This window comes from Canis aureus, chromosome 27 (assembly GCF_053574225.1).
Source record: "Canis aureus isolate CA01 chromosome 27, VMU_Caureus_v.1.0, whole genome shotgun sequence".
NCBI classification, from domain to species: domain Eukaryota; kingdom Metazoa; phylum Chordata; class Mammalia; order Carnivora; family Canidae; genus Canis; species Canis aureus.
Window position 1 is genome coordinate 34153337 of NC_135637.1, and position 19893 is coordinate 34173229.

Below are 19893 nucleotides of genomic sequence, written 5' to 3' on the forward strand. Positions count from 1 at the left end.
TGGGCTGCAATGCTCTGTATTTGCAGGTGTCCCCCTCTCCCAAAAGCCCTGGTGTCTAATGCCTGTATATTGTTACCTGAACCCCCAGGTAAACTCTTCAAATCCTCTGGTAAATGACCACCTGGCGGGGCTGTGCCCACCTGGCTGGACCTTTAGGATATTGACCTTCACCTGGGGGACCACACTGGCCCCACCTTTAGCTTAACAGTGCCTTCTTGGGGGTTTGGCCCCTCTTGCTCAGCCTGAGAGTGGGGTGGGGGCTGAATCCAAATCCTGGATCATCCACATCCAGTCGGGAAACCTCAGGCAATTTTTGATTCTCAGCTTCAATTTCCTCTTCCCTAAAATTGGCCTTCGGGGCTAAGCTGCTCTGCCCCTCTAGCCAACTCACTCCCAGGTGTCCTTCAAAAGTGCCCTCTATCCTGTCTCAGGAAAGCTTCTCTACCGGGCCCCACCCTCACTGGATTTAGCTGCCCCTCCCAGGTGCTTGAACAGCCCCCAGGCATAATCCCTGTAAATGAGTAAATTACCCATTCATTTTACCACCTCTCCCATCAGACCTGGTCTAACTGCATGTTACACCCTCAATAGCTGCTTCTGGATCTGGTGTGGAGCTGATGTTGGGGTCTGTGGGGTGGCACATTCCTAATTTAGGACACGGGCACCAATTGGCCTTTAACCAAGACCCATCCAAGAAAGCATTGGCCTGGGGCTATCCATGGGAGCTTCCCAATAAGAGCTGACCTTTACGAGCTCTCACCATGTGCCTTAGCTCACGTCCTGCTGTCCTGCTCACGGCAACCCTATCCAGATGGTGTAATTATTTCTCCCTTTTACAGATGGAGAAACTCGGGCTAAGAGAGGAGGTCATTCATCAAGGTCACTCAGTTGGTAGCAGAGCCAGGGTCTGAACCCAGGTGTGTCCCTTGGCCCCTTGCCCTTATCTGAAAGATTCCCTCCCCCAGCCTGGGGGCAGGGCCTAGGTCTAGGGAGGTGAGCTAGGAGGGAGAGTCAGGAATTCAAATTGGTAGAACTGGTGGGGGGGAGGGCAGGAGGTGCTGGGGAGTGGCTGGTAGTCAAGGCTTGGGCAACAGGGTGCTCCAAAGAGCTTCACTTTGGGGAGGGAGGAGATAATGGGGCAGGCGCAGACCTGCTGAGCCAGAAATGCCCAAGGGTCTCCAGTGGGAAGCATAGGGAAGGTGGTTGTGAGGTGGGGCCCGCAAAGAACTCCAGGGTGGTGGGTCAAGGGGTAGAATTGGGCACAGAGGCCCCACCCCAGAACCATGAGGATTTAAGGAGAAAGAGGCCTCTAGGAGGGCAGGGGGCCACATTTTCTAGAAGGAGGGAGTGGTCAGCCTCCACAAGGTCAGGCAAGATAAGAGTCACTGAGCCCAGCCTCCCTCGTGACTGTGACCAGAGGCAGCTGTCCCACCCCAGAGGCTTCCGTGTCCTGGCCATGAGGGAGCTGGCCCCCTCCCCCACTGCCACAGGAAGCCTCACTGAACCCTGATGATGCGGAAAGGCTCCCCAAAAGAAAGTTGCAAAGTTGGAATTTGGAAACTCCAAGTCCTCCCCACTTTGCAGCCTTGGTCCTCTCATACCCCTCTTGCTACTCTGTCGGAGCCCTCAGGAGGTTCTTGGTGCTCCAGAACCCTGTTTCCTGCTGAGATTCAGAAGATTGCTCTCTCAACTCCTGCCCCCCTCAGCTGCTAGAGAGGAACCTCACTGAGGAAATGGAGCATTGCCTCACCTTATCCCCACCTTTGCCCCGGGGTACTTTCCCCCCCTCTCCTCATCTGCTGAGGTTCTGCTGGGCTTCTTCCTGCCTCATCCAAGTCAAATCTGCCCCATTTTACAGATGAGGGAACTAAGGCCAATAGAGGTCAGTACTAGGGCAGCCGGCTGGTCACTGTAACAGCTAGGATTTGGATCCAGGTCCAACTGCCTCCCTGAGGGCTTCTCTCAGAAACACAGGCCCACCAACATTCATTTCTACCTTACTCTTCACAGAGCCATGACTGGGCCTCCTCCTTCATCCATCCATCCTGTGGGGCCAGCCGCTGTTCAGACACCGGGGTCAGAGCGTCCTGCAGAAAGACCCCAGAACAGACCCTCCAGTCTAATGGTGGAGTCGACCAAGAAACCAAAGGGTTTATTGGGAGGTTAATTGGAAGGGAGGAGGCTCAGGGCCTGAGTGGGCTTGCACCAGATAGGACACAGGCAGTTTTCCAAGAAAGAGAGGGCTCACTGAAATCTTTCTCTTTATTTCATAATAATTTTTCTTTTTCTTTTTTCTTTTTTTTTAAAGATTTTATTTATTTATCCATGAGAGACAGAGAGAGAGGCAGAGACACAGGCAGAGGGAGAGGGAGAAGCAGACTCCACGCAGGGAGCCCGATGCGGGACTCGATCCCAGGACTCCAGGATCATGGCCTGGGCCAAAGGCAGGCGCTAAACCGCTGAGCCACCCAGGGATCCCTCATAATGATTTTTCAAAAAAACAAAAAACATGGGGATCCCTGGGTGGCGCAGCGGTTTAGCGCCTGCCTTCAGCCCAGGGCGCGATAAAAAAAAAAAAAAAAAAAAGTAATACATAGAGGTGACATAGTAATTCCAACAATACAGGGGATTAAGGGTGGAGTTAAACCAGAAGCCTCCCTCCTCACCCCCTCCATCATTTCCCTTCCTCCCCCAAGACTCCTGCCCCAGCTTTCTTTAGGGATTTCTTTTTTTAAATGTTTTTTTTAATTTTTTTTATTTATTTATGATAGTCACAGAGAGAGAGAGAGAGAGAGGCAGAGACACAGGCAGAGGGAGAAGCAGGCTCCATGCACCAGGAGCCCGACGTGGGATTCGATCCGGGCTCTCCAGGATCGCGCCCTGGGCCAAAGGCAGGCGCTAAACCGCTGCGCCACCCAGGGATCCCTCTTTAGGGATTTCTTTTTTTTTTTTTTTAAGATTTAATTTATTTTAGGGAGATAGAGAGAATGCACCCATGCGCATGCCAGCCAAGAGAGGGGCAGAGAGAGAGGGAGAGGGACAAGCAGACTCCTTGCTGAGCACGGAGCGCGGCACAGACTTCCTCCCAGGACCCCAAGATCATGACCTGAGCTGAAGGCAGACATTTCACCAACTGAGCCACCCAGGTGGCTAAAAATAAAATCTCAGAAAAAAAGAAAGGGGAATTACAGGATGTCACACCAGGAGCAATACTGGAGCTGGCGCTGAAACACGGCTTGCCAGGCAGAGCACATGGCATAGGCAAAGCCCCTTTCTTGACCCCACAAACCAGGGCAGTCAGTTTCTCTGTTACGACTTCGGGCAAGCAGCCTGCACATCTCCTTGCCCAGATCCAACCCTTCGCTGAGTATTCTCTCATTTCCTCCCTTGCTCGTGGTCTTCCAGGGCCATGAACCACCACTGTGCTGTTCACTAGCGTGGTGCCCACCTCACTGATGTCAGTAGTGTCAGCAACTGAATGACAATGGAGTGCGCAGCTTTCTTGGACTCAGGATGTCGGGCTCTGCCTGGGTCTGTGGGATGGCAAAATGAGGGCAGGTAGGTAGTAAGGACGCCTCCTCCCAGCAAGGCATGGCCTTTCTCTAGGGAATATCATGTTGGGGGACTTTTCTCCATTAAAAAAAAAAAGATGGATTTAATAAAATATTTTATTTATTTAAGAGAGAGCACACATGTGCAAGCAGGTGGAGGGCAGAGGGAAAGGGAGAGAGAGAATCTCAAGCAGATTCTGTGCAGAGCATGGAGCTGAGGAAGGTGAGGCTCAATACCGGGTCCCAGAGATTATGACCTGAAATGAAGAGTCAGTTGCTCAGGACGCCTGGGTGGCTCAGCGATTGAGTGACTGCCTTCGGCTCAGGGTGTGATCCTGGAGTTCTGGGATTGAGTCTCACATCAGGCTCCTTGCAGGGAGCCTGCTTCTCCTTTTGCCTGTATCTCTGCCTCTCTCTCTCTCTCTGTGTGTGTGTGTGTCTCCCATGAATAAATAAATAAAATCTTAAAAAAAAAAGTCAGTTGCTCAACTGGCACCCTATTTATTTATTTGAGAGAGAAAGAGAGAGAGGCAGGATAGGGGAAGAGACAGAGGGAGAGAAAGCCAAACAGACTCCTCGTCTGACGCAAGGGTTGGATCTCAAGACCCTGAGATCACCACTCCAGCTGAAACCAATAATTAGTTGCTTAAGCCACTGTGCTGCTCAGACACCCCAGGGGAACTTTCTTTAGATGTGGCACTGTTTTAAGAGGCAAGACCAAACTCTTGCCTATCAGTGGGGCTTGGGTTTGAGTTTAGCCGTGTGACTTTGAGCAGGTGACCTTAACCTCTGAGCCTTAGTTTTCTTTTTAAGATTTTATTTATTTATTCATGAGAGAGAGAGAGAGAGAGAGGGGCAGAGACACAGGCAGATGGAGAAGGAGGCTCCACGCAGGGAATGTGATGCGGAACTCGACCCCGGGACCCCGGGATCAGATCATGCCCTGAGCCAAAGGCAGATGCTCAACTGCTGAGCCATTCAGGTATTCCGATCCTTAGTTTTCTCATCTATAAAATGGGATTATAATAGCTATCTTCTCATAGGTGGTTATAAGAAACAGCATGCCCGTGTGTGTACAGTGCTTTGCTCACAGGTAGAGTAAGGATTCGACTTTGGGAGCCAATAACAGCAACCAGGAATTGGGTGGGGCTATTTTTGCAAGAGTGATTCTGCTTCTTAGTTGAGTAACCTGAACACCAGGTTTCTGCAGGGCCACTCTCTCCTGTGTGTACGACTCAGATTGCATCCTTTATAATAAGGAATGAATGAATCCTGCATGACTTGGGACGCAGCAGATATTGTAGTAGGAGAGAAGGGGGAGGGAGTTGGGAGGAAATTCTTCATCCATTCATTTGACTTCTTAGTTGATCACCTATTTGGTGGCTGGCATGAGCTAGGTACTGAGTCTACAAGAGTGAATAAGAAAGTCTTCCTGCTGTCATGGCAACTGCCCATCACAGGCATCAGGACTGTATCAGAATGAGCAGCCTGGGATCTGCAGAGACTTCCTGAAGGGTTGATGTCTGAGCTGAGGAGGAGTTGGCTAGGCAGTGGTGGGGAGAAGGAGGATAGGTGTTGCAGGCAGGGGGAACCCTGGGTTCGAATGCCCAGAGGTGGGAGAGAAAATCATGGCATGCACAGGAACAGAGAGTTTGCCAATGTGGCTTGAGCTTGGGATGGGGGGAGGTTAGATGTGATTTTCCATGGAATATACTTACACCAAAATATATTTTTTAAATATTTTATTTATTTATTCATGAGAGACACAGAGAGAGAGAGAGAGAGGGGCAGAGACACAGGCACAGGGAGAAGCAGGCTCCATGCAGGGAGCCCGACGTGGGACTTGATCCCAGGTCTCCAGGATCACGTCCTGGACTGAAGGTGGTGTTAAGCCACTGAGCCACCCGGGCTGCCCCCAAAATATTTTTTTAAAGATTTATTCATGAGAGACACAGAGAGAGAGGTGGAGACACAGGCAGAGGGAGAAGCAGGCTCTGTGCAGGGAGCCTGATATGGGACTGGATCCCAGAACTCCAGGATCACGCCCTAAGCCAAAGGCAGACACTCAACTGCTGAGCCACCCAGGCATTCCTGAAATTCAAATTTATCTAGGTATCCTGTATTTTTTATATTTGCTAAATTTGGCTGTCACGTTAAGAGACTGTGATTTACCCTTTCGGGATATTTCGTATCATTTCATTTCTTTTTTTTTTTTTTTAATTGAGAAAAGATAATGGTAAAAGTGACAAATCACCTCTCCTGTCCTTCCTTGATCCATACTACATGACATAACAATCATAGCTGCTTTGGCCAGGGCTTGCCAGAGCCTGATTCTGTATTCTATCTGCCAGTTTCGTCTTAATCAGTCTTCAAAAGAGCCCTGTGGGCAGGTGCTGTTATTCTCAAATGACTGATGAGGGAAGATGATCAGAGAGGTTAGGTCCCATGCTAGACACACAGAGGGAGCGGGAGTACAAAATACACCTAGTTCTCAATGGCTCTCCTATCCCCACGACTGTGTGGTTTTTATATTTCCTTTTTTTTTAAGTTTTTATTTATTTATTCATGAGAGACACCGAGAAACAGAGGCAGAGACACAGGCAGAGGGAGAAGCAGGCTCCCTGCAGGGAGCCCAGTGCAGGACTTAATTCCAGGACTCTGGGGTCACACCCTGAGCCAAAGGCAGACGCTCAACTGCTGAGCCACCCAGGCGTCCCTAAAGATTCTATTTTTAAGTAATCTTTACACCCAACATGGGGCTCAAACTCACAACTCTGCGATCAAAAATCCCATGATCCACTGACTGAGCCAGGCAGGTGCCCGTCTTTCTGATTTTAAAGGGAATATGTACTAAGCATGGAAAATTTGGAATGTTAGGGAAAAGTTAAAGAAGCAGGAAGAACAAAACTTTAACCAGTAGGATATGAATTGCTATACTGTTTGGGGGGAGTATACCTGGACAGATTTATTCAAATTGAAAATGCCCACATAGCACTTAACCCATAGATTCTATTCCTGGTAGACTATTCTGCAAAGTAAAAGCAGAAGAATGTAAAGATATATATTCAATAACTTTATTTATTTTTTTTTTTAAAGATTTTATTTATTTATGATAGTCACAGAGAGAGAGAGAGAGAGGCAGAGACACAGGCAGAGGGAGAAGCAGGCTCCATGCACCGGGAGCCCGACGTGGGATTCGATCCTGCGTCTCCAGGATCGCGCCCTGGGCCAAAGGGAGGCGCCAAACCGCTGCGCCACCCAGGGATCCCTATTCAATAACTTTAAAAAGTTGTTTTTTAAAAGCACCAAACTGGAAAGTATTCTGAATAACTAGGATTAAAGGAAGTATTTATAGAACCTTCATACTCTGGAATCTGTCAGCTATTAAAAAGTGAACTTCGGTGATATAAATTGGAAGGATATCTATGACACCTTCTTAGTGACAAAGAGCAAATGTGCTTTACATTCTAAAGTGATCTACAGTTTATACAGTAGATATTTTATACTTTCAAAAAAGTAAAGTCTTCTTTGGTAACATGTGAACAGATACGTACCTGTTGGTGTCAGAGAAGGGAGTGAAGATCCGTGTCAAACCATTAATGTTACTTCAGAGGACAGATGGGAGTGGGGAGGAAGAAGAATTCGGAACTTTTAAAAAATGTACTTCAGCTACAATTATTCCTATTAGAAATATTACTTTTGTAATAAAATACTAAAATACACGTGTATAAAAAATTGGCAACCTCTAGAGAGAAACTGTAAATAATTTGGTGTATTTTTTTCACTTTTGCTTCTCCATGGATCAATATTTTGCACTTTGTATATACTTGCAGTTTTTTTCTCTTAATATCATTTGCACATTTCTAGGTCATAAAACATCTTTGTAAACACCACTTGTAGTGGCTGCTTAACATTTTATCATGTGGCCTGGTAAACCAATCTCTTATTGTCAGACATTTATGCTGTGTATGATTTTTTCCATTATTATAAATGACACTTGAAAAAATATGACTGTACATTTTTTTATTTTATATTTATTTATTTATCATTAATTTTCAAACACAAATGAAACAAGTGACTACTGAGTGCCTATTAAATTTCAGGTGTGCTCTGGGCACTGGGGTTCCAAGCTTATGCTCTGGTTACAAAGACAGGTCATCAAGCATATGGTCTTCAAATGTGGTTAATTTCTTTAAAACAGAATCCTGGAAGATGGATTACTGCTGCTCTGAGGGGGTATTGATCATTGTAAAAGATTTTTCTTTTTGACTCCTACTGTCAAATTCACATTCAGAAATTTTGAGGCAATTTGTATACTTCTAACAATATATGGGAATGATTATCCACCAGCCCCCTGCCTGGTGTTTGAAGGCTTTCATTTGACACCGGTTCCTGATTTGGTAGAAAACAAAGCAAAAAACCCCCAAACCCTCAGTACCTTGTAGTTTTAATTTGCATGTCTTTGGTTATTAGAAAACTGACACTTTTTTTCCCCAGTAGTTTCTTCAAATAGTGATTTCTCTACTAAACTCTATTTATGGAATATGCCTTTTCTTCCTTACCAGTGCCTGATATTTCTTTTTTTCATTTATTGCGTTCTTAACATTTCTAGGATCTGTTTCTAGCTCCTCCCCACACACCCGTTTGTACACACTGGGTTGACAGCAATAGCTTTATAATTTAAATATCTGTTAGAGCAAGTCCACCCTCATTTGTGGGGAATGATAGCTGTTTTTGGTTATTTATTCTTGCAGGTGAATTTAGAATTTTGTCAAGTCTTCTTAGGACTATATTACTTTTATACGTTACATCCAGTACGCATTTACATTTAATATACATTAAATTTATACATTAATCTGGAAAGAACGGTGGCATAACCAGCCTTCTTGAGGGGGATTATTGAATTGGCTTGAAATGGCTTTCAGTCTTGGGTGTGCTAGGGTACAACTTCCCCGCATATGGCAAGTTTGAGTTCTTCTCAGACTTTGACAGTGGTGTGGGCTTTTGTCCGGTGTTGAAAGTAGCCAGAGGTCCATTAAGTAACTCCCAAAGAAGTAGCCACAGCCCAGGGCCATCTCCAGCCCCGCAGCAGGCCATCTCAACGATGGCCACAAACCTGGGTCCAGGCGGGCCAGCTCAGGCAAGTCGCTTGACCCCAGGGGCCTGCGAGGGGCTGCGATCACCGGAAGGGGCTGGCTGAGCACCGCGTGCTCCCGACCTCCGCGCCCTCTGAACAGGTAAGCCCAGCCCGCAGGGCTGCCGGAGCCGGGACCCGAGGGGTTGCTGGAGTCAGGGGTTGGGGAGTCAGTCCCCTTTCCCTCGGGACCCAAACGGCCCGGGGGTCTTCGGGAGCCCAGATCACGCCGCCGCCCCGCAGTCTTGGGGGGCTGCGCCTTTGACGGTGGCGTCCCTGCGGGGGCACAGGGTGGGGGTGCGTAGGTATCGTGGAGGTGGGGCGCACGCAGGTCGCTAGGGGTTCCTGATGGGGGCCTTCGAGGGGTCAGAATCAGGCTCGAAGGGGGTCAGCGCTGAGTGTGCGAGCCGGGCGTGGGCCGGTGGGGGTCCAGAGTCCCCTCCCCCGCGGGGGGAACGGTCCGGGCGTTTCGGGGGTACGGTCTCAGTTTCGCCCCTGCACGTGAGGTCGGGGTCGGCCCGGGCGCCCACCGTCAGGGTCCCCAGATCGTCCGCGCGCCCCTCCCCCACGGCGCCGTCCAGCAGGCCGGTCGCCCCGCCCTGCCCAGTGTTCGGACCGCTCTCCAGCCCCGCCCCGCCGCTCAGGCCCCGCCCACGCCGAGGCCCCGCCCCGTCCCGCCCGGCCCCGCCCCGCCGCTCGCCCATTCAGATGTGGGTCAGGGGTGAGCGGGCGGCGCCGACGTCACAAGCTTCCAAGATGGCGCCGGGCGGGCGGCTGTGAGCGGCGCTCGGGGCGCGCTGGGCGGGGAGCCGAGCCGGGCCGGCGGCGGGCGGACGGGGCGGGCGCAGGCGGCGCGAGACGGGCGCCGCAGACGAGGGGCCGCGGGCAGGGCCGGCCGGCCGGCGGGCGGAGCGCCGCCGCCGACGCACACGAGGTGAGAGGCGGTGTGGGGCAGCGGGGGGCGCGGGTGGGGGCCGCGGGCGGGCGCGCCCCCGGGGAGAGGGGCGTGGGCGGGCGCGCGCTCGCCGGGGCTGGGCGGGGGCGCACGCGGACCCCCGGCCGGTCGCAGCCTGCCCCGGCTTTGTGGTCCCGGTGCCCGGCGGGGCGCGGGCGGCGGGGGACCCTGGGCACAAAGCCCCGGGGCCGCGCCAGGCCGGGGCGCGGGTCTGCGGAGCGGGGGTCGGCGGGCGAGCGGGCGCCGGCTCTTTGTGCCTTTTCATTAGCAATCTAATCCGAACAGCGTCGGGCGAGCTGCGCTGCCTGACAGGCGGGCGGGCTTCCATTATGCAAACGGCCCTGCGCCCGCGGCCGCCCCTCGGAGGGAGATTTTGCTCTTTCCAGAACTGCGGCCCTCCTTTGCCTGCGGTTCCTTTTCTTGCCCCCTCCCCGCAGGAAGACCGGCCGGGGCAGGGGCAGGGTTGGCCTTGGAGGGGCCGCTCCCAGAGGGCCAGGCCCTGCGGCTGGTGGGCTCGCTGCCCTGCCCCCAGACCTCGCGTGTAGGCAGCCACTTGGCAGGAAGAGAGATGGGCTTGGGGGAGGGGGTCGGCTGGCAGGGGGAGGGGACCGGCTGGCAGAGGAAGGGGGCTGAAGGGCCCCAGCTTGTCACTCTCTGTTTATCTACCAAGATGGTTCATATTCACATAGACCTATTCGGTGGGGAGGGTAGGTGTGTGGGGGGAAGGCAGGGATGCCTCTCCCTGGGGGGCAGTGACTTATGGAGAGGAGGGAACGAGGTCAGATAATGCGCCCAGCGGCCCCACCCAGAACAGCGTGGGACTGCCTGGGGAAGGGAGCCCAGACCTGATCCGGATGGGTTGGAATGGTTCTGAAGTTATTTATCCGTGTCTTCTATCCCCTCCACCCCCAGTGTCTTTTCTAGTAGGAGTTGCCAAGCACATCTGGAAAGCTAGGTTCCTGGCTCCCCCCTCAACAGCAGGAGGGGTGTAACCCAGGGAGGCCACCCCTCTGACATATGTGGTGGGGGGGAGGGGCAGAGCTTTGCCCATAGGAATCCTGTGGCGGTGGATTGTTGACTGATGTGGGGATTGCTGTGCCTCTTGTGCTGGGGGGAGGAGGAGAGCTGGCAGGTAGTGGAGGGGCCTCCAGAGCTTCTAGGCTGAACTTGGGGCACTTCTCCAGGGACTTTGGATGGAGGGATGGAGCTAGGTCACTCAAACCCAGGACCTTTCTGGAGCTAGCATTTAATGCTTCCTGGCTCCTGGCTTTACTTCTTCCCCTCCATTCCCATCTGCCAACTCTGGACTCCCTGGCCCTTTTAGCAGACATTTTCAGGAGCACAGGCCATGTGGCTGGTCTGTAGCCCTGGCTCAAGGAGAGAGTGTACACTTAGCAGAGCAGGGTTGCTGGAGTGGTCTGAAAAAAAGCAGATGGGCTGGCCTCAGGCTGGCCTCCAGAGACAAAGCTGTGCGGTGAGATTGCTGGGTTAGCGGGCTCTTAGCACCAAGGGGGGGATGGGAAGCTGATACTTGGGGGTTGAACTGAGTCTTTTGGCCCAGGACTTGGTCGACGTGCCTTGGAGTGAACCTTTGGTCCTGTACAGTTAGGCTTATGAAAATCTCTGGGTCCCATGGGCAGGCAGTAGACTCGGAAGGCTGGGAGGGAGCTCCTCACTTGCCTGCCTACCTTCAGGGTCAGAACTCCCAGGTTGGTCTGCTTTCCCTTGGCTTCTGGCTTTCTGCAGACCAGTTTGGGGGAGTTGCTGAGTGCCTCTTGCCCAGCTTCTCTGGCCGTTTGACTCAGAGTGCTGGTGTGTGCCCAGAATTTCTCCCTGCAGTGTTTTCCTGCCAGTTGTTAGGACTTGTAGATTAGTCACCCAGCTTTTACAAGCGATTCCTGAAAAGAAAAATCTCCCTCTGGTTGCTGGCTCTGCATAGAGGAAGAAGCAGCCCGAGGGAGCCAGGCCTTTAATTAAAGCAAAACTGAAATGATTGCTGCAATTGCTGGAAGGAGAAGAAGCAGTGCAGGTGGGGCAGAGGCGCTGCGTCCTGTCCTGCTGCGCAGTACCTGCTCTGGGGACAGGTAGGCACGATCCCATCCTCGTTCCCTGGTCTTGGCCAGCAGCCCAGCCTTCTCCACAAGCTGCAGTCCTGGATTAATCCTCACGTAGTGTTTTCTTTCCATAGATCAGATTTCTCATTTTGTTAATAAGCACAGCCTCCGATCCACTTGAAGTCAGCTGTCGTGGACTTGGAGCAACAGGGTTTTGCATTATTGAGCTGACAGGCCTGCTGCCTTCCCAGAGTCCTTATTGTGTGTCAGGGTCAGATCTGGTGGGGGGAGGGGGGTGGCGTGGGGGCAGTGCCTTTTAATCAGCAGCTAGCCCCCAGAGAAGGGCTGGCTGGGCAGTTCTGGTGAGTCGGAGGAGTGAGGAAGGAATAAAGTTCAGTTTACCTAGGGGACCTGTGGTGTTGCCCTTTTGCTGGCCTGTTGGCCTCAAGCTGTCAGCCCCACCCAATAGCTTGCTGCCTTGCCCACTGGGGCTGAGGGCCATTGCCCCCAGGACCTGATCACCGAGGGCGTGGGGGGTCTTCCTCTTTCTGCCACCTGGGAGGCAGCTTTCACCATCGAGAAGAAAAACCAGTCAGGTTCTTGCCCTCCTGCCTCTCGGAGTGTGGTTCACATGAGGGACTCCTGGAGGACAGGGAGAGGGAACGGGACTTAGTCTAGAGTGGGACGTTGGCTCTACCGCTTACTCTCCGTGTGACCTTGGACAGTGATTGACTCTGAGCCTTAGGGTCCCCATGTCCAAAATGGGAGCAGAACTTGAGTTTACGTTCATGTCTCACTGCCCTCCAGAGCTCAGCCTGGGGAAGACGGGCCAACAAACGATGGTAAGATAGGCAGATAAGGACTGGCACGGTGCTGTATGGAGTGCAGAGGGCACTGTGGGGATGGTTGTAGCTGCAAGGCATGGAGGAAGGGGCCAGCTCTGGGCTGGAAGAGAGCCATGGACACCATGCTGGGTTCAGGCTGACTGTAGGAGAGGGATTTTAGTGGGGAGTGCATGGAAAGTCAGTGGCAGTGTGGAGTGTGGCAGGAGAGACGGGAGAGCCCTGAGGCAAGAGCTTGAGCCTGCAGATGCGGTGTGTTAGAGAAGCTAGCACAGGAGCACCCTCTGCGTGCCAGGCACCCTGTGAGGTTCTTTCACAAGCTTTTTATTCCTTCAACAAGATTTTCTGAGAACAAACACAGGGGCGTGGTGCCCAGCCTCTGCGGCTCAGCTGGATCATACTGGCGCTCACAGCCTTGCCAACAAGTGGTCGAGGTAGGGGCACACTTGAGTTTTCTCGGAATCCTTCCAGAGCAGCACACTGGGTAGTCAGTCTCCTCTTACACATTGGTAAATGAGACTCAACTGGGTTGTTACATAACTTGCTGGGGCTGCTAGTAAGCAACTGGTCCGGCTGGGAATGGAGGGTAAATGCCTTGGACTCCAGGGCTTTGTGAGGGCCCATGTGGTGCGGAGTTTAGAGAGGTTTAAGCTGACAGCCCCCTCCCCAAGGGGATCCTTAACTCAGGCTTAGGGGCTTCCAAACAGGCCGGGCCAGTTTGACTCTGCCTGGCACAGCCAGCCTGTGCTTCCTGCTGGGAGGGGCCTTGCCCCAAGGGATAGGGACCTGGGTTGGGGGAGGTCTCTGAGAGCTCCTGCAGCCCGGAGTGGGCGGAGTGGCAAAGCAAGAGAAGCAGGTGGGGGTTGGGGTTGTATGTGTGCCCCCACTGAGCCTCTTGTGCTTATCATAAGGGAGGGAAAGCCAAGAGGTAACTCCAGGCCTGTCACAGTCCAGGAGGGAAGGGCCCAGGTTGGGGTGCCTCTGCTGAGGGAGGTGCGGCTGGGCTGCATAGAGAGAGCGAACCTAAGAACCTGCTTGGGACAGTCAGGAAGGGGTTCAGAGCCCCTCCTTCAAACTGCTCAGTTTTCATGTTTCTTATGGTAATGTCCCATGTAGGTGGAGGAGACGGGGAGTGTGGCCTTGGGGTCAGAGCAGGTCCTTCTGTTAGTGAGAGGGGACACAGCAGCCATCTATGCCAAAGGGCCTTGCTGCTGAGATACGTAGCCTATAGTGGGAGCCTATTTCCTCTTTGTGGGTAATTCACCTCCGTGGGCGCGCAGGGAGAGTATGGATGAGGAGGGAGAGTGGGGTGAGGAAAGGCAGGTGGCCCAGTCTTTCAGGGCTGTACTTCCAGTTCTTCCCATTCCATTCCATGGCTATTCCAAGGGCCACTAAGGAAAGGCAGTGTTTGGCGTTGGCTAGGGGGCTGCTTCCAGGTGCGGAGTTGGCCTCTTGAGATGGAAGGGCTGCTGGCTCTGACACGGGCGTGGCCGCTGTGCAGACTTGTCCCATGCGTTCCAGGCTGCAGCGGCCTCAGGCTTCTTTCCCAGCAGCACCTGTGGGTGGGTGGGTTCTCTCAGGTGAGTATGGGGAGGGGCCACACCAGTGCCTTGAGACAGGTGACTACCTCCCCTCACCCCCCAACAGAGTAGAGGTATTGTTCCCATCACCACACTGGGGTCTGAGCTCCCTTGGCCTCTTAATCACCCTGGTCATAGGCCCGTGAAGGAGGAGGAATGCCTCATGGCCTTTGTAGTCCCCCCACTTGTGCTACTTTGGAAGATTGTAAGATCTTCCAAAGTGAATTCTTGTTTCTGAAATGATTAAGAAGGGAGAGTAGGGTTGATGGCTGGGATGGTGGGGTCTTGGCCTCAGTGGCCTGCCTCTCTGTAGACACCATGGTACTTCCCTTGTGATGGGTGCGTGCTACACATTGACCCATTTAAGTATGTGTTGTTACGTGTGCTGCCTGGAAAAGACCTGCCTCCTGGTGGCCTAGTTCTCAGTCCTGCACAGGAGGATCATCTGGGACCTGGTAGAGGCTGGCCCAGCCCAGACTATTTCTAACATCCATGGTTCCTAAGACTTAGAGATGAATTTAATGTGCAGCCAAGATTGAGAACTGTTGCTTTAGCAGGTGATTGATCTTTGTTGGTAGTAGAGTCAATCAGGTGGTGAGCCCAGATGGTCCAGTGCGTTATGATCTGGGGTGGTCCCGAACTGCTTTACTCTGATGGCCCAGTGGGACTGAATTTATAGAACAAGGTGGGTTGGTCTTGGGTTAGCTACGAGGGTCTTGGAGAAGCACCAGATACAGAAGGGGTTTACTCTTCATGGTCCCTCTTTTTTTTTTTTTTTTCATGGTCCCTCTTACTTGGTGGCAGTGGGAAGGACCCCGGGCCAGTGTGCACTAAAGGGTCATCCTCTTGAAGGCCCCTGGGGAGCCACCTGCTGCCCTTGACCCCAGGACTCTTACTCCTGCTTGGCTTTCAGAGTTTACCTGTTCTGGTTTTGTGGTTGCATTTTTGGCTTTGGTTGACGTCTGTCTGCCCTGGCAGGGCCTGACATAGTGACATTTGGGATCCTGTGGCTCCCTAATGAGCCCCCTGTGGCCATAGCTGGGGACTCCTGGGACCTGAGCCCCTGCTTTTCTCTTTGACCTCAAGGCCCCTGGGAGAGAGAGATTGATCCCTGAGGTTGCTTTTCTGGATTGTTATCTGGGTACGATGTGTAAGGGGCCAGGAAAGAGTATGCAGCATTGGAGGGAGAGCTTCAGGTAAGACCTAGCTCACCTGGCACAGCTCTCTTTGCTAGAACAGAACAGTAGGCGTCTTGGGATTTAGGGCATATCTACGGGCAGACAGAGCATGGGACAGCCCTGCGTGCTCTAGGCAGCTTACGGAATGAGGTGAGCAGCAAGGCTCCTGAGTCTGTGTGCTTCTGGTTGGTGTCCTGGATAGGAAGTGCTGTCCTGTAGGGAAGGAAGACCAGCTTGGGCTGGGGCAGTGAAGGAGGGGGCAAGAAGTCTGGGCTGGTAGTTGAGGAAGAAGTGGGTGGTGCTGGGAGCACAGGCAGGGTGCCCTTCCTCTCTGTTCTTTTATTTTTTATTTTTTAATTTTTTTTAAAATTTATTTATGATAGTCACAGAGAGAGAGAGAGAGGCAGAGACACAGGCAGAGGGAGAAGCAGGCTCCATGCACCGGGAACCCGACGTGGGATTCGATCCCGGGTCTCCAGGATCGCGCCCCGGGCCAAAGGCAGGCGCCAAACCGCTGCGCCACCCAGGGATCCCCCTCTCTGTTCTTTTCTGCCTGCGCACATGTTGGTAGGTGGACCCTGAGGTTCTGTTTTGAGAGCCAGTGGTCTTGGAGGGGTGTGTTCCTGCCTCAACTCTTCTGTCTCTTCATCCCACCTGCCTCCTACCCTGCCGCAGGACTTCCCTGCCCTGCCCTCCGGTAGAAGACGGCTGATGGTTTCTTTCTGACAGGTGCTCCCACTTGAAGACTGGGAGGATGGTTCCCACAGAGTTCCTGACAGAATGTTAGGAAAGTAGAGACAGAAGAGGGCCGGGGCCTCACGTTTGGGCTTTTACCCCATGGTAGCCCTTGTGGGAGGTGTTCCGAATTTAATTCTGAACATAACCCATGGAATGCCAATCATTTTATCAACCTTCACTGTACAAGTGGCTCGGAGAGGTTAGGCAGTCTCTGGTCACATAGTTAGGTATCAGGTAGAGAAGTTCTTTTTTTAAAGATTTATTTGAGAGAGAGAGAGAGAGAGAGAACGAGAACATTGGGTGGGGAGCTGAGCTAGAGAGTATTCTCAAGCAGACTCCCTGCTGGGCACACAGCCTGGTGTGCTTGATCACAGAACACCAAAATTGTGACCTGAGCCGAAGTCAAGTCAGATGCCCAATCGACTGAGCCACCCAGGCGCCCTTATTTGAGAAGTCCTAAGACTAAGGCAAACACAACCACACGTGTGTGGCAGCCTTGAACATGTATGTATGTGTGGGCTCTGAGCAGTGCTTGGGCCTGAGGACAGTCAAGGTTTTCATTTTGAGTGGGATTGGCCATATGGCTGGCTTAGAAAAGCCTGGAGCTGCACAGTAGTTCCTTGTAAAGTGAGGAGGGACCAGTACAAGCCTGGTGAGCAGGTCCGTTTCCTATTCCCCCCCACAGGAACTGGAGGTCAGACAGAACTCTCTGGGCATCCTTATCCTTCCAGACCCAACCCCTTCCCTTCTGGTACATTGGACTGTGTAAACTTGGGCTTCTGTTGACCACTTTCAGAAGATCGTGAGGGGGATGGCCTGGGGGTTCCTGGGAACTCAGAGCTGGGCTCTTTTCCTTCTTTTGGTATTTTCACTGTGCAGGCAAGTGAGTTGCTTGGCCACCACAGCGGTGCTGTGATGTGTGAGACTGGGCAGGGTGGCCTCTCTCAGTGATGTGAGGCTGTTTCTTGGTAGATGGGTGGCGATGAGAAGAGGGGCCAAGCCATAGCCACCAGGTGCCCTGAGTGAGCCACCTCTAGTGGGTGCCTTTCTCACTGCCACTAGACTCCGGCTGAAGGTGGGTTGAACACTGAGCTTGGGTTGTCCTTGGGCTGTGGTAGGTGAACCTGAGCACCAGAGGGGTACAGGCCGAGAGGAGAGGACTGTTTCCAAAGTCCCACATTCCATGCATGTGTTGACGTTGATAAGGGCGGCAGGGCTGGCTTAGCTGCTTTGGGCAGGAGGGGACTTTGACTTCATGCCCCCAGCAGGCAGCGAGCTTGCACATCCTGCTTCCTGTAGCACCCCTCCCCCACCTCCCCTTCTGACCACCTCTGCCTCCAGAGGGCGGGGGCAGTCAGTCCAGGGCCCATAGGGGAGAGGCCCAGCTTGCTACAGAAGCATTGCCAGCTCTGAGTAAGCAGGCCCTTGGAGGTCTCTTCAGAGTTTCTGTCAGTCCTGCCTCTTAGAGTATTTGGTGAACAAGTGTGGTTTTGGGAAGAGTGCCTCTCTGTGCCTCACTTTCCTTGCCTGTAAAATGGGTAGTTAGAAATTTTTGAGGTGGTACATGTCAGCCTTCTCAGAGTGATTTGCAGACTGGGGTCCTTCAGACTGTTTTCACAGTACTTAGAAGTTACCAGCCTTTGCCCTGTGCAAAGCTGTGGTGGGTGGTACACATGGCCCAGAGTTGTGTTCTCCACGTTGGTGCTCCAGACAGAGATAGCTAGTCTTAAGAGTGTCCTGGGGAGGCAGTAGAGATGACTGAGTAGTAAATCTAGACCCTGGGGCACACACATCTTTTTTGTATTGGTGACAAAATGGGGAGTATGCATGACTACTATGAAGTCAGCTCTTGGGATCCCTGGGTGGCGCAGCGGTTTAGCGCCTGCCTTTGGCCCAGGGCGTGATCCTGGAGACCTGGGATCGAATCCCACGTCGGGCTCCCAGTGCATGGAGCCTGCTTCTCCCTCTGCCTGTGTCTCTGCCTCTCTCTCTCTCTCTGTGACTATCATAAATAAATAAAAATTAAAAAAAAAAGAAAGAAAAGAAAAAGAAGTCAGCTCTTGTCTCCAGAAAGCACTACATTTGCTTGGGCTGTGCTCTGAACTAGCTGCTTTTTCTCATGGTACATTGTTTTTACTTGAAAGAATGACGGACAGACAAGGTGTGGTTATTCAGACTTGGAGAATGTGTTCAGACATTTTCTCAAATGAAGAAAGCAAGCTTTGTCACTTTAGGAAAACAAACGATATGTGTTGCCAGTGCTAGAACACCTCAAGGGAAAATGAGAGTTTTAGAAAACTCTTATCCATCACTGTGAGCCTGACTTAGCCTTCACTGATAAGATCAGCGGTGATATTAACACATGGAGTTTTTTGGTGTCGTATAATGAAATGTGACAGCATTGGGAAGATCTGATCAAGTCAGTGAACCAAAATTTTCCAAATGACCAGCGCTTGATGTTGCACAATCCTGCGTGGATAGAAATGCGGTGAATACCAGTGGATTTTTACGTAACTGAATGTGAGATAGTCATGGATACGATTTCAGTCTCCATTGCAACTTTTTTTTTTTTTTGGTTTCTAAAATATATTTCTTTGAGACAGAGCACAAGAGGGGGGGGAAGGGCAGAGGGAGAGGGACGAGCAGACTCCCTGTTGAGCTCGGAACATGATGCAGGCTCCATCCCAGAACCCTGAGATCATGACCTGAGCTGAAGGCAGACACTTAACTAACTGAGCCACCCAGGTGCCCCTCAGTTGCAACTTTTAAGGGCCCATCACTTGTCAAGTTTCACTATAATATCAATGTAGAAGAGCCATGATTAGGGCAGCCCCGGTGGCGCAGTGGTTTGGTGCCACCTGCAGCCCAGGGCATGATCCTGGAGACCCTGGATCGAGTCCCATGTCAGGCTCCCTGCATGGAGCCTGCTTCTTCCTCTGCCTGTGTCTCTGCCTCTCTCTCTCTCTGTGTGTCTCTATGAATAAATAAATAAATAAATAATCTTTAAAAAAAAAAAAAAGAAGAGCCATGATTAGCTGAAAGGATTATTAAAATACTCCTCCTTCTATCTGTAAAGTCACATTTCTTCAGAGACTTAAATCAAAACTACATATCTTAGTAGACTAGGTGTAGAAACAGATATGAGAATCTAGCCTCTTGTATTAAGTCAGATGTTACAGAGATTTATTTTTTAAAAATATTTTAAAGATTTTATTTATTCATGAGAGACACACAGAAAGAGGCAGAGGCAATTGCCTCCCTCCCTCCTTGCAGGGAGCCCGATGTGGGACTCGATTTGAGACCCTGGGATCATGCCCTGAACCAAAGGCAGATGCTCAGCCACTGAGCCACCCAGGCGTCCCTTCTCTCATGTATTGTTTCACTCTTCTCAGCACTGATCCTTCCTGCCCGGTATTTACTCTCCTAATAAACCTTTATGAAGGCCTGCTCCATGCCCAGTGCAGCTGTGGCTGCTGAGCTAGTGGGACATAGGGTCCCTCACCTTGGGAGCCTGGTTGGGGGTGAGGGTAGGTGCAGAAGGAAGCTGCTGGGCAGTTCGTGCTGACTTCGGGTCCTGGGAGTAATAAAGGGCCGGCTTCGCAGAAGAGGGCCACTCAGGCATGACTGTGGACCAGCCAAGCTGAGAGGTGGGTCAGGGCCCCTCTGGGAAGCAACCTGGCCAGGCTGGAGTGTGGACTTTATCCAGGCATCGAGAATGCGTTGAAAGCTTTAAGCAGGGGAGTGACTGGATGAGATCGGTGTTTGAAAAAGATAACTCAGGGTTGATTGGACTCCGAATTGGAGGGGGTGGAGGCTGCAGAGGGGAGATGTGTGCTAGACTTTGATATTTTCACTTAGAAG

At 52.0% G+C, this 19893-nt stretch overlaps 2 protein-coding genes across 3 annotated transcripts in view; one reads left to right on the forward strand and one right to left on the reverse strand.

Moving 5' to 3' along the window:
• LOC144299440 (uncharacterized) overlaps positions 1-19893 on the reverse strand; it is a 130514-nt gene that overhangs the window by 100287 nt on the left and 10334 nt on the right. The gene's annotated exons all lie outside the window — the stretch shown is intronic.
• The window catches only part of HIC2 (HIC ZBTB transcriptional repressor 2), a 33722-nt gene continuing 23361 nt past the window's right edge, over positions 9533-19893 (forward strand). For both annotated transcript variants that reach the window (XM_077874593.1, XM_077874594.1), the window contains exon 1: positions 9533-9619. The gene's annotated coding sequence lies outside the window, so the exon portion shown is untranslated. The remainder of the gene's footprint in view (positions 9620-19893) is intronic.